General features: G+C 44.9%; 1 long non-coding RNA gene across 2 annotated transcripts; it reads left to right on the forward strand.

Annotated features, from left to right (window-relative positions):
• Positions 1 to 411: 411 nt before the first annotated feature.
• LOC123167987 (uncharacterized) lies at positions 412 to 4,243 on the forward strand. Of its 2 annotated transcripts, XR_006484174.1 has the most exons (10): positions 412 to 584; positions 705 to 942; positions 1,211 to 1,635; positions 1,715 to 1,774; positions 1,874 to 2,196; positions 2,298 to 2,459; positions 2,596 to 2,817; positions 3,065 to 3,355; positions 3,443 to 3,634; positions 3,723 to 4,243. It is a non-coding gene; the product is annotated as an uncharacterized lncRNA (long non-coding RNA). The 2 variants fall into 2 exon arrangements; XR_006484175.1 differs by lacking the exon at positions 412 to 584 and having other exon boundaries at positions 645 to 942; positions 3,719 to 4,243.
• The last annotated feature ends 10,759 nt before the right edge of the window (positions 4,244 to 15,002 follow it).

The following is a 15,002-nucleotide window of genomic DNA, read 5'->3' on the forward strand; positions in this document are numbered from 1 at the left end:
CATTTTTAATACTTATTCAACATTTTTCAAATACTTGTTCAACATTTTCCATATATCTGTTTAACATTTTTTAATACCTATTCAATATTTTTCAAATACTTTTTCAACATTTTAATACTTGTTCAATAATTTTCAAATCCTTGTTCAACATTTTCCAATACTTGTTCAACATTTATCATATACTTGTTCAACATTTTTTATATAATCGTTCAACATTTTTTGATAACTGTTCAACATTTTTCAAATATGTTTTCAACATTTTATAAATGTGATTTTGCAGCGTGTTTTTTGTAATATATACATATATTTATGTAGAATATTTTTTAAGTATAAATAAAAGTCCAAAATGAAGCAAAAAATGAGAACAGAAAATAGAAAATAAAACAGGTTCCCGTGCTGCTGGGCCGGCCCGTCAGGGCTCCATCCGACGCGAGCGCAGCGCCCTGCTCGCTGAACGCGAGAAAAAAAACATCGCCCTGCATACAGTGTTGCGGCTGGTCCTTGCGGAGGCACTCGTTCTTTGCCGGCGCCGACGGGGGAATGGAGGATGCTAGTATGGAGTTCCTGCATGACGCCGTTGAAAGGTTAGTCCTCGCAGATCTGTAAATTGATTTTGGGATTTCTTAGCAGAATGCCGAGCATGCAGAAGAAACCTGACGATTGACGAACGAGCCTCGGTGCCGGTGATTGCCGTCGTTTTTCAGGTTCCCCCTGAGAGAGGAATTCGCTGACAACTTTGAGCACCCAGATCCGATTCCCCTCGTCTTCTTGGCGGACGATGTAGCCGGTCATGTGGTTCTTGCGGAATCTAATACTGGGTCTGGTTGCGCGAAAAAGGTCGGAGACAATGGAACACGTAGAGCGCGTGAAGGAGTTCGTCGTCGCCATGATGCATTTCCGACAAGGTCGGCGCAATCCACAAGCGCCTGGCTGGACAAAAAGGTGTGACAACAAAATCCTCCTTGCTGTTGGACTATATTTCCTGAACTATGTACGCAATTTCATCTGAAGTGTACTTTTTCATCAGAAAAAAAATTAGTTTGATTCGTTGATCCTTACCGGAATTCCCATAGCGATCAGTAATCCGAACCATTTGAAAGCAAAGAATATATATTGTGTGTCATTTATATTGCAGAGCCGCTGACATCAGACTGCTAGTAATGTTTTGATAACGTTACTGAACCTGAGCATGTATGTTTCCGAAATTCAGGCTGCGGTTAGGCAGTGTGCCACCAAACCGGGCACCGTGTCCTTCTCGGATGAGCGCTCTGGAGCAGTCGACCCGCAAGTATGCAGAGGAGCTGATAAGAGTGTAGTACGGCCTGAACTTGGTTTGAGTTTTGATTCATTGGGCGAGGCGCGCGACTTCTATAATTTGTACTCTTGGGAGATCAGCTTTGGAATATGGTACGGGAAAAGCAGACTAAACGCCGAGAGGACTAAAGTACGGAAAAAGCAGACTAAATGTGCGTACTCATGGGGTTATACCAGTGAGATAGGGTGAAGCGAACGATGGTGCAGGTGGGTGTTCCAGTGAACAAGAAGATGAGGAAATGAAGGAACGTGTGCGCAGCCTAGCTGCAGCAGCACATGCTGTAGTCGACCGAGCCATAGACAGTCCAGGACTCTTCGAAGGTTTTTGAGGGATTTGTGTTCGTCAACGTTATGTATTTTTTTGTTAGTTTTACTACTAATATTGTGGTATGGTATGCAGGCATATTCGAGCAAGCGAGGGATCTCCTATCAAGACTTGGAGTGTGAGGATACATGCAGTGTAAGTAATTGTGGTCCATCACACTTCATATTTATATGATTGTCGCACTATGAACTCAAGATTGCTGATGACAAAGAATTCTTTGTTCTTTTGATTCAGCTGGTGCCTCACCTGGTGGTCAAGAACAGTGGGGTTTTAGCTCTACATCTGCAGAAGATGGTGAACACGATGGCATAAATTGGGATTTAAGTAGAGAATGAAAGCCAGGAAGCTACAGAAATGGAGACTCAGGATCAAAACAATACAGAGGAGGGGGGCAGAGCAGTTGCAGCTACTGAAGTTGATGATCAGGACAACATCAATTGGGAAGAACTAGGGAATGCTAGTCAAGAAGCGCCAGCGTTGTCAACTGAAGAACAAATTGATGGTGACAATATATTCGGTATTCGCAAGGAATCTTGATGCCCTATACAGCGGCATAGGTACGTGGTGACCTGATGTGGCAAATATTTTTTTCCTCAAAATATGTGATGTGGATGCAGTTACCTATAAATTGTGCTGAAAAAATGTTTGTGATTTTCAGAATTGGACGATGATTTCCTAGATGTGGCATCATAGGTGCCAATTAATTACATGGTAGAACAAGTTGCAGTAGGTGCGCCATCATATGTTGTTGATGAAGATCACATATATTCTCTGCTTGCTTCTATGAACACATGCATTCGATGGGTTGCATGGATTGGAGGTATTTTCATTTCAGCTTGTTCTCAAATTTTGACCCGCGAAAACAGACCAGCAGATACTAATCGATGCACAAAACTGTTAAAAAAATTGAACGTTGTTATATAGAACTAATTGGTAAACTTGTGTTTGGACAAAAGCAATGCTGGTTGTGGGGAGCTCCAGGCCAGGAGACGACACAGACGAAGACCCGCCTTGCAACGGTGTTATCTTGCTAGGCTGGCATAATGAGGACCAAGAGGCACAACCAGAAGCTAGCAGAGACGGTGTCCGTGCAAGCCAACGCCAGAAATCCCGTACCCATTTTGTTGATGTGGTGACAAACTGACGCTCTGGTCCTGCTTTCCGTCGTGATGATGAAGGTATTTGTCCCTTCCGGACAGTGAGAATTGTATGGTTTTTTTGGGCTTGTTGATCTGTGCCCTCAGCAGAACCCCGTACTTTCTGTCGTGTTGGTACTCTGTGTGTGTGGGTGTGAACCTTGCTGTATCCTTTGGCTGTGGTGGTTTGCTTTATTTATAAAGCGGGGCTAAAGCCTTTTTCGGTAGAATCGCATGGTTTATGTTGGTTGACCCTGTGTTCAATTATACATCTTGATCTGCAATGCAGATGGTGGTGATGGCAGCTCCGACAAAGAGCATGGCTTCTGTTAGCGGTGGATCAGCATCTAGATTCCAGCAGGCTATTGTCAACTATCTGGAGAAGTGTGGTATTCAGTACACGGTGAATAAAACAATGGTAAAGGGCATACTTCCATACCAGGGGCTGCAACTGCAGGTGCAGATAATTCAGCCAGGTGTGAGTGGGGGGAGAAGCAGTCCGTTGGACTATATCATGTACAACCGTGTGAAAATGACATTTCGTTCCATGTGAACATGCTAGAGTGTGGCGAGATCGGAAGTAAGCATTCCTTCTATTCCCGGAAAAGCTTTGGTCTTCTGATTTGGCTTGAGGTTTATGAAAACTGATCTAACTTGCATCTCACAGGAAATGATTCAAGCACTTTCATCCAATATTGGCAGTGGCATATGGTCAGCACCTGAAAGATGAGCTCACTCCCGGTGGCGAGTTGACACTGAATACTTGGAGATGCATCCATCACATGCTTAGTCAGATGGAGAATACAATATACCGTGGGTGGCTTGATAGGTTTAGAGGGAGTTTTGATCCCGTTTTGTGGTAAAGATCTTGCTTAGTGGAAACTAGTAATTGTGTGCTTCCAGTATCTCATACGGAACTGATTGTGTTTTGTTCATTTCCGAGGCAGGAAGAGCTTTGTAGGGATGATACTGAAACTGACTGGGATTACATCAGCACTATGATGGATTCAGAAGTGATGGGGCTATAGGATTGACTGGCTGAAGAAGGTAAATGGATTGGCTACCACAAACCTAGCAATACTATTTCCCTATGGTACTATCTATCTGATTTTGTATGTGTGTTATTGAACAAATAAACTTTTAGTTCATGTTCCCGGCGAACTTCATGGATACAGAGAAGAAAATTATGATGGTGCTTGACCCTACTGAGACTGATCCAACGGATGAGATGAAAATCAAACATGAGGCACTAGCAAAGAAGTTCCAGCATAGGCTCTGCACCATATTCAATGACTTTTCCGGTGCTGAGTTGGTTGATACCCGTGGATGGTCATTTGTGTACCCGTTTGTGGCGCAACATGAGCCATGCAGTAGGTGTGTGCGACTGCCTTGATCATGCACAGGGTTTTTGTTGTTTAGGAAAAAAAATCCTGTAACCCTTTTTAGTGTACATCTTGTTTGCTTCGGAGGGAAGACAGTGAATTGTATATCATGCACTACTTCCTAGAGTGGACCCCCAAGATGCAGCCAAGCACCTCAAGCACATCCTGGACGACTTTGCTGCAGCCACTGGCCTGCAGATCAACTTCACCAAAACAACTTTCATCCCCCTAAATGTGGACCCCCAGGATGCCACTCAAATGGCCTCAGACCTTGCCACGAACATCTTCTCCTTCCCCCAAATCTACCTGGGGTTACCTCTCTCTCGCACAAACTACCGCCCTCTGCCTTCCAGCCTGTCATTGACCGTTGTGATACCTATCTAGCTGGCTGGTGTGCCTTCTCTCGCGTGGCGGTAAACTAGTTCTCCTCTCTGCTGTCCTAGACAGCCTCCCCACATATTTTATGCTTTGTTTCTCTCTTCCCATCCAGGTTATTGAAGCAATTGATAAAAGTAGACACACCTTTTTTGTTCCAACGACGAGACCTGCTCAGGGGCTAAATGCTTGGTTGCTTGGGATAAAGTGTGCACTCCTAGAGATGCAGGTGGTTTGGGTGTTAAAAACCTTCGCGCATAATTTTTTTGTTTACTGCTGATATTTGCTTACAAATTTTTACATTCCACCTCCCTCCCTTCGAAGGACTGGGTTTTGCATCACTCGCCCCTCCACATTGGTCATGGAAAAAACAGCTCCTTTCTTGCAAAAACTATTTTTAAACATCTTCAGAGTTTGAGAGAGATTTACCAGTGCACTATTGGAGACGGTTGTTCCACCTTCTTTTGGTTAGATCGATGGCTAAAGCCAGAACCACTGGCTATAGTTTACCCAACCCTTTTTTCACACCATACAAAACCAAATGCCATGGTAGCTACCATTATGCAGGAGGGGATCGAACTTGCTCTTCGTAATCGGCTAACCACTACTGCGATTGCAGAACTTGCCTCTCTAAACACTTCGTTGCAGGATTGTGTTCTCTTGCAGGTTCCAGACACTCGTCGCCTGCTCAGCGGGTCTGCCTTCTCGACCCGGGGTGTGTACGCAGCTCTTTCGGAGCACCTCTCCGACCCCATGCTTGCTGCCATTTGGGACTCAAAAGTGCCCAAAAAGGTTATGATCTTCAGGTGGCTCTTCTACCTCGATCGCCTTAACACCTGAAAGAACTTGCATAAAAAGATCATCCTTGATACAGAAGCATGCCCAAGATGCTCTCACCAGGTAGAAGACCGCGAGCACTTGTTCTTCACATGCCCGGCAGCTCGGAGGATTTGGCGGGCCACTACCATTCGCCCAGGCTTCACGCTTATTGGTGACCTCTTCACCACGACTTTACCGGCTGCATTGCCCACCTCGGTCTGCCCATTCATGCTCCTTCTCGTTCTCTGGAAGATCTGGGACGCACGAAACAAAAAGTCTTCCAAGGGATAGATCTTGCTGCTTCTGATTCCGTTAGGGCTATTATTGATGACCTGATTGTATGGGCTCCTCGGCTCAAAACCGAGAGTCTAAAGGAACACGTCGGGCTGTGGCGTGACTTCCTCTCCTCACACAATGTGTGATCTCTGTACACAACTGCAATGTTTGAAATATATTCAGGTGGGGAGCCTTTCCCCCCCGGTGACCATTTAAAAAAAACTTCCTCGAGTTCACCAGACTCTACCTGCGATCAACACTTAACCAGGTTTAGGCTCTGCTAGCGTATCTGTGGGGACAAGGGGGAGATTGTAGTGTTCCTTTACGACGTAATCATTGACTGAAATGTAGACAGTAGTACTTTCGCAGTGAGTGCAGCCTATTGGCTGTCCGTGTGATGAACGTTAGATTGGCCCGATTGAGATCACGTGTCATTTTGTATCAGAAAACCCCCGCCAGCTAGTACGTGCGGCAAACTATGGACATGGGTTGTGTTTCTAGATGGAGACCTACTTAGTTTAAATTACTGTACGTACGTGTTGTAGATGTTATGTTATCAGGTGGCGATCTGTCTAAATTTGCACATTCTGAATTTGGAACTACTTATGGTTGCTTGATCTACTGTTTGCATGTAGTCTCTGAATGACTGATCATATACCGTGGATTTTTTTTACCATGGATCTGTGCAAATTTGTGATGTCAAAGTCTGCACCATCATCCCTCAGAAAAAAAAGTCTGCACCATCATATTGAGTTCCTTATTTATGTGCTTCCCAATTCAAATCAGTTCCTGGACCATGTGAGTGTACAAATTGTCATTGTGTCTGTTCACGAAAAATGTACCCTAACTACACAGATGTTAATTGCCAAAAAAGGGATGACCAAAATCTGCAACAGCATGTTTTGTTTCTTTTACATGTGCTAGCAAAATGGAATTCAGTACATGGGACCTGCAGGTTTACAACTAGTACATGGGTGAAATAGGTTACATAGCGACCCTTCAGTAGAGGGAGCCACCCTTCAGTAGTTACGCCGGTCCGAGCGTTCTAAACAACTTTGATAAACAGGTTGCTACGAAAACTAATGTGCTGAAGCAACGTACATAGCGACTACGAACATCAGAACAAGGGCAGTGAGCATGATGTTAGTAGCTGCAAGTAGAACAGCTACGACTGAGGGCTTGTGATCCTGAACCCGCGGCCACGGCGGTGACTGGCCTGATGACTTGAGTGACCAACGTGGTCTCCGTTGGCTAGGTAGGCTGAATGTGCGGCTGATAAGGAGGAGCAATCTACGCCGCAGTGTTGCCCTGATGGACACCGAACAACTGGGCGGATGGCTGACCGCCGGCTTACTGCTGAGCAGTGGCGATCTGGAGAGGGGTCATCCTTCTGACATAGGCCCGCTGGAACTCAAAAGAAACGGCACTGGCGTGCCTGCAAATGAACGAGGGGAGTGCATAGTCAGACAATAGTTGGGACATGGGATTTGTGAGATGAACTCAACTGGAAACTGCGAAAAATTACAGATCTACTTGCTAGGAATTAATAGTATTGGTTTAGAATGTTCTGGCTTCGCCAACCTGGTTTCATTTTGGTCGTAAAAGAACATTGGGTGGCGGCCCGAGCTGAACCACATCGGGCCATGTCCGTGATGGATGAGTGGCATCATCTGGCCAAACGGTCCAAGAAGTTTATGAAAGGCTGGGGGCCAATGTAGGGCGCAACCTGTGGGTCCAGAAAAGGACCTTACTCATGGAGATTCAGGCTTTGGACCTCCGGGCCGATGGCCCGGGTCTCTATCCTCCGAGGAGTGGGCACTTCGATAGTCTCGAAGATGCCCTAACGGACATCTATACTAAGGAGGAGGAATACTGGCGACAGCACGGATCCATCAATTGGATCTTGTTTGGCGATGCCAACACTGCATATTTCCAGGCCATTGCCAATGGTCGCTGGCGGCGGTGCACCATTCCCCTCCTTTGGGATAGAGATAGGATGCTACAGGATCCGGACGAGATTCGGATCCATGTGGATGAGTTTTACAAGGCATTGTTCGCTGAACGACCGAGAGGAGGTCTTGCCCTTGCTGAGGATATCTGGGGAGGGCAGCAACGAATATCCCAAGCGGAGAATAACTCCTTGCTAGCTCCCTTTGATGAAGCGGAGATGGAAGCCATTATCAAATCAATGAACCCTGCTTCCACCCCTGGCCTTGATGGCTTGCCTGTCCGCTTTTTTCAGGTGTTCTGTCCTACCATCAAGGGAGATATCCTAGCTTTGTTTCTCAAATTTTCTATATGAACGTTAGATGTGTCGCGCATGAACTACGAGATTATATCCTTGATCCTTAAGGTCCAGGGGGCATTGGATATTCGGCAGTTCCGTCCCATCACGGTTCTTAATGTGATCTTTAGGATTTTGGCCAAAGGGTACGCCACTAGGGCGACCGTGTTGGCTCCCCGAATCCACCACCCTAACCAGACGACGTTCACGAAGGGACGCTTTATTTTAGATGGGGTCCTAGTCCTGCGCGAGGTCGAAAGGAGGCACCTTCGGGCTGTCTTCTTTAAGATTGACTTCCCTATTTCCACACAGCACAGGGGGTGCGGCAGGGCGACCCCTTGTCACCATTCCTGTTTAACCTGATAGTCGATGCTCTTGCGACTATCTTGAACCTGGCGAGGAGGGCTGGGCACATCATGGGTGTCTGTCCACATCTTGTGGGAGATGGGGGCATCACCCACCTTCAGTACGCGGACGACACCATCCTCATGGTCAAAGGCTCAGACGTGGAAATTCAAAATTCGAAGTTCCTCCTTCTGTGCTTCCAGGAAATGTCAGGGCTGACAATAAACTTCGCGAAGAGCGAGGTGACGGTGCTAGGCTACTCCGCGGAGGACTCTCTTCGCATAGCCAACTGACTTAACTGCCGATTAGGATCATTCCCGACTACCTATCTCGGCTTGCCGATTAGTGACTCCCGGCTCCAAGAGAAAGATCTCTGTCCCATGGTGGCTAAGGTTCAGTACTGTGTCGAGCCATGGTAGGGGCATTGGCTCTCCAAAGCGGCGCAGGTAGTTTTGATGAACTCCTCATTGATTAGCCCATTGATGTACATGATGGGATTCTATTGCCTGCATGAATCCCTTCACCAGGAGATTGCCAAATACTTGTCCAGATTCTTCTGGGCAGGTCAGAGCAATAGGCAGAAATACCACATGGTGAGATGGTCTGAGATTTGCAAACCGAAGGACCAAGGCGGCCTAGGGGTCATTTCATCCAAGCGGATGAACATCGCCTTGTTGTCCAAATGGTTATGGCGCATTGAGGCGGATGAAGACGGGTTGTAGCTTCGGATTATCCGCGCAAAATACTTGTGTGGGCAACCCCTAGCTTTTGCACCCAGAACAGGTGGATCCCAGTTTTGGCAATCTATCATTCAGTTGATGCCAGTTCTTCGGATAGGATCTTCGATCGTAGTGCGGACGGGTACCAACACTCTGTTCTAGCTAGGCCGGTGGTTGGGCGATAGACCGTTCGCCAAACGGTTCTATGCGCTATTTAGTATTTGTGCTCACCCACAGCTCACGGTGAGTGCGGCCCTGACGGGCCTGGGGTGCATCGCCTTCCGCCGCACCTTTGGCCCATTTGAGAGGGACCAGTGGGAGGAGCTGCTTCAATGCATAACCCTCCACTCTCCCTCCCTTAAGGAGGATGCGATTTCCTGGTCACTAGAGCCGGGTGGGGGATTTTCCACCAAATCCTTATATCGCGCACTTGTGGCCACCTCGGGCCCGACCGAGCTGACTCTCCTATGGGAGATTAAGCTACCACTGAAGATTCACATCTTCCTTTGGCAATGGGTGTGTGGCCGCCTTCCTTCGGGTACTAAGGTCGTTAAACGTAACGGCCCCGGGATGGGCTATGCCCATTGTGCGGAGTGCCGGGAGACTCTAGCCATATATTCTTCCGTTGCCAGGCAACGATCTTCCTTTGGAGTTGCCTCCGGGATACTGTGGGTGGTAACTGGTGCCACGACAATCTTCCTGACTTGTTCTAAGAGGTCCTACGTCTGGATTGTAGGATGCGCCCCGCCCTTCTGGTAGTGTTCCTCCGGTATTCGAGAGTTGCATAATCTCATAGTCATAGGAACATGTATAAGTCATGAAGAAAGCAATAGCAATAAACTAAACGATCATAGTGCTAAGCTAATGGATGAGTCTTGTCCATCACATCATACTCTAATGATGTGATCCCATTCATCAAATGACAACACATGTCTATGGCTAGGGAACTTAACCATCTTTGATCAACGAGCTAGTCTAGTAGAGGCATACTAGGGACACTCTGTTTGTTTATGTATTCACACATGTACTAAGTTTCCGGTTAATACAATTCTAGCATGAATAATAAGCATTTATCATGATATAAGGAAATATAAATAACAACTTTATTATTGCCTCTAGGGCATATTTCCTTCAGTCTCCCACTTGCACTAGAGTCAATAATCTAGATTACACAGTAATGATTCTAACACCCATGGAGTCTTGGTGCTGATCATGTGTTTGCTCGTGAGAGGGGCTTAGTCAACGGATCTGCAACATTCAGATCCGTATGTATCTTGCAAATCTCTATATATCCCTCCTTGACTTGATCGCGGATGGAATTGAAGCGTCTCCTGATGTGCTTGGTTCTCTTGTGAAATCTGGATTCCTTTGCCAAGGCAATTGCACCAGTATTGTCACAAAAGATTTTCATTGGACCCGGTGCACTAGGTATTACACCTAAATCGGATATGAACTCCTTCATCCAGACTCCTTCACTTGCTGCTTCCGAAGCAGCTATGTATTCCGCTTCACACGTAGATCCCGCCACGACGCTCTGCTTAGAACTGCACCAGCTGACAGCTCCACCATTCAATAAAAATATGTATCCGGCTTGTGACTTAGAGTCATCCGGATCAGTGTCAAAGCTTGCAACGACGTAACCGTTTACGATGAGCTCTTTGTCACCTCCATAAATGATAAACATATCCTTAGTCCTTTTCAGGTATTTTAGGATGTTCTTGACCGCTGTCCAGTGATCCACTCCTGGATTACTTAGGTACCTCCCTGCTAAACTAATAGCAAGGAACACATCAAGCTTGGTACACAGCATTGCATACATGATAGAACCTATGGCTGAGGCATAGGGAATGGCTTTCATTTTCTCTCTATCTTCTGCAGTGGTCGGGCATTGAGTCTGACTCAACTTCACACCTTGTAACACAGGCAAGAACCCTTTCTTTGCTTGATCCATTTTGAACTTCTTCAAAACTTTATCAAGGTATGTGCTTTGTGAAAGTCCAATTAAGCGTCTTGATCTATCTCTATAGATCTTGATGTCCAATATATAAGAAGCTTCACCGAGGTCTTTCATTGAAAAATTCTTATTCAAGTATCCTTTTATGCTATTCAGAAATTCAGTATCATTTCCGATCAACAATATGTCATCCACATATAATATCAGAAATGCTACGGAGCTCCCACTCACTTTCTTGTAAATACAGGCTTCTCCAAAAGTCTGTATAAAACCATATGCTTTGATCACACTATCAAAGTGTATATTCCAACTCCGAGATGCTTGCACCTGTCCATAGATGGATCACTGGAGCTTGCACACTTTGTTAGCATCCTTTGGATCGATAAAACCTTCAGGTTGCATCATATACAACTCTTCTTCTAGAAATCCATTCAGGAATGCAGTCTTTACATCCATTTGCCAAATTTCATACTCATAAAATGCAGCAATTGCTAACATGATTCGGACGGACTTAAGCATCGCTACGGGTGAGAAGGTCTCATCGTAGTCAACTCCTTGAACTTGTCGAAAACCTTTTGCAACAAGTCGAGCTTTGTAGACAGTAACATTACCGTCAGCGTCAGTCTTCTTCTTGAAAATCCATTTATTCTCTATGGCTTGCCGATCATCGGGCAAGTCAACCAAAGTCCACACTTTGTTCTCATACATGGATCCCATCTCAAATTTCATGGCCTCAAGCCATTTCGCGGAATCTAGGCTCATCATCGCTTCCTCATAGTTCGTAGGTTCGTCATGGTCAAGTAACATGACTTCCAGAACAGGATTACCGTACCACTCTGGTGCGGATCTTGCTCTGGTAGACCTACGAGGTTCGGTAGTAACTTGATCAGAAGTTTCATGATCATCATCTTTAGCTTCCTCACTAATTGGTGTAGGAATCACTGGAACTGATTTCTGTGATGAACTACTTTCCAATAAGGGAGAAGGTATAGTTACCTCATCAAGTTCTACTTTCCTCCCACTCACTTCTTTCGAGAGAAACTCCTTCTCTAGAAAGGATCCATTCTTAGCAACGTATATCTTGCCTTCGGATCTGTGATAGAAGGTGTACCCAACAGTCTCCTTTGGGTATCCTATGAAGACACATTTCTCCGATTTGGGTTCGAGCTTATCAGGTTGAAGCTTTTTCACATAAACATTGCAGCCCCATACTTTAAGAAACGACAACTTGGGTTTCTTGCCAAACCACAGTTCCTATGGTGTCGTCTCAACGGATTTTGATGGTGCCCTATTTAACGTGAATGCAGCCATCTCTAAAGCATAACCCCAAAACAATAGCGGCAAATCAGTAAGAGACATCATAGATCGCACCATATCTAATAAAGTGCGGTTACGACGTTCAGACACACCATTACGCTGTGGTGTTCCAGGTGGCGTGAGTTGCGAAACTATTCTGCGTTGTTTCAAATGAAGACCAAACTCATAACTCAAATATTCACCTCCACGATCAGATCGTAGAAACTTAATTTTCTTGTTACGATGATTTTCCACTTCACTCTGAAATTCTTTGAACTTTTCAAATGTTTCAGACTTATGTTTCATCAAGTAGATATACCCATATCTGCTCAAATCATCTGTGAAGGTCAGAAAATAACGATACCTGCCACGAGCATCAACACTCATCAGACCGCATACATCAGTATGTATTATCTCCAGTAAGTCTGTTGCTCGTTCCATTGTTCCGGAGAACGGAGTCTTAGTCATCTTGCCCATGAGGCATGGTTTGCAAGCATCAAGTGATTCATAATCAAGTGTTTCCAAAAGCCCATCGGCATGGAGTTTATTCATGCGCTTTACACCAATATGACCTAAATGGCAGTGCCACAAATAAGTTGCACTATCATTATTAAACTTATATCTTTTGGCTTCAATACTATGAATATGTGTATCACCACTATCGAGATTTAATAAAAACAAACCACTCATCAAGGGTGCATGACCATAAAAGATATTACTCATATAGATAGAACAACCATTATTCTCTGATTTAAATGAATAATCATCTCGCATCAAACAAGATCCAGATATAATGTTCATGCTTAACGCTGGCATCAAATAATAATTATTCAGATCTAATACTAATCCCGAAGGTAGATGTAGAGGTAGCGTGCCGACCGCGATCACATCGACTTTGGAACCATTTCCCACGCGCATCATCACCTCGTCCTTAGCCAATCTTTGCTTAATCCGTAGCCCCTGTTTCGAGATGCAAATATTAGCAACAGAAGCAGTATCGAATACCCAGGGTTGCTATAAACACTAGTAAGTACACATCAATAACATGTATATCAAATATACCTTGTTCACTTTGCCATCCTTCTTATCCGCCAAATACTTGGGGCAGTTCCGCTTCCAGTGACCAGTCCTTTGCAGTAGAAGCACTCAGTCTCAGGCTTAGGTCCAGACTTGGGCTTCTTCACTTGAGCAGCAACTTGCTTGCCGTTCTTCTTGAAGTTCCCCTTCTTCCCTTTGCCCTTTTCTTGAAACTAGTGGTCTTGTTGAACCATCAACACTTGATGTTTTCTTGATTTCTACCTTCGTCGATTTCAGCATCACGAAGAGCTTGGAAATTGTCTGTTATCCCTTGCATATTATAGTTCATCACGAAGTTCTAGTTAACTTGGTGATAGTGACTAGAGAACTCTGTCAATCACTATCTATCTGGAAGATTAACTCCCACTTGATTCAAGTGATTGTAGTACTCAGACATTCTGAGCACATGCTCACTAAGCTGAGCTATTCTCCTCCATCTTGCACTGTAGAACTTATTGGAGACTTCATATCTCTCAATCCGGGCATTTGCTTGAAATATTAACTTCAACTCCTGGAACATCTCATATGCTGCATGACGTTCAAAACGTCGTTTTAGTCCTGATTCTAAGCTGTAAAGCATGGCACGCTGAACTATCGAGTAGTCATCAGCTTTGCTCTGCCAGACGTTCATAACATCTGGTGTTGCTCCTGCAGCGGGCTTTGCACCTAGCGGTGCTTCCAGGACGTAATTCTTCTGTGCAGCAATGAGGATAATCCTCAAGTTACGGACCTTGTCCTTGTAGTTGCTACCATCATCTTTCAACTTAGCTTTCTCTAGGAACGCATGAAAATTCAAAGGAACAGTAGCACGTGCCATTTTATCTACAACAACATAGACATGCAAAATACTATCAAGTACTAAGTTCATGATAAATTAAAGTTCAATTAATCATATTACTTAAGAACTCGCACTTAGATAGACATCCCTCTAGTCATCTAAATGATCACGTGATCCATATCAACTAAACCATGTCCCATCATCATGTGAGATGGAGAAGTTTTCAATGGTGAACATCACTATGTTGATCATATCTACTATATGATTCACGCTCGACCTTTCGGTCTTAGTGTTCCGAGGCCATATCTGCATATGCTAGGCTCGTCAAGTTTAACCCGAATATTCTGCTTGTGGAATACTGGCTTGCACCCATTGTATGTGAACGTAGAGCTTATCACACCCGATCATCACGTGGTGTCTCGGCACGATGAACTGTAGCAACGGTGCATACTCAGGGAGGACACTTATACCTTGAAATTTAGTGAGAGATCATCTTATAATGCTACCACCGTACTAAGCAAAATAATATGCATAAAATATAAACATCACATGCAATCAATATAAGTGATATGATGTAACGCGCACGATGCGGCTATATCTCCCACGTGTCGAGGCACGACTTAGAGGCATAACCACATTGTGGTTTTGTCGTAGGAAGGGTCATCTTCACACAATCCCATGTAATGAACAAGAAAGGGATAAATAGAGTTGGCTTACAATCGCCACGTCACACAATGAACATATAATTCATACATCATTCAGAGTACACACATAGTCCGACTACGGACAAATCGAATTGAAAAGAAGATAACCCCAAATGCTAGATCCCCGATCGTCCCAACTGGGCACCACTACTGATCATCTGGAAAATACACGTAGTAACGACCAAGGTCCTCGTCGAACTCCCACTTGAGTTCGGTAG

This window comes from Triticum aestivum, chromosome 1D, assembly GCF_018294505.1.
Source record: "Triticum aestivum cultivar Chinese Spring chromosome 1D, IWGSC CS RefSeq v2.1, whole genome shotgun sequence".
In the NCBI taxonomy this organism is placed as follows: domain Eukaryota; kingdom Viridiplantae; phylum Streptophyta; class Magnoliopsida; order Poales; family Poaceae; genus Triticum; species Triticum aestivum.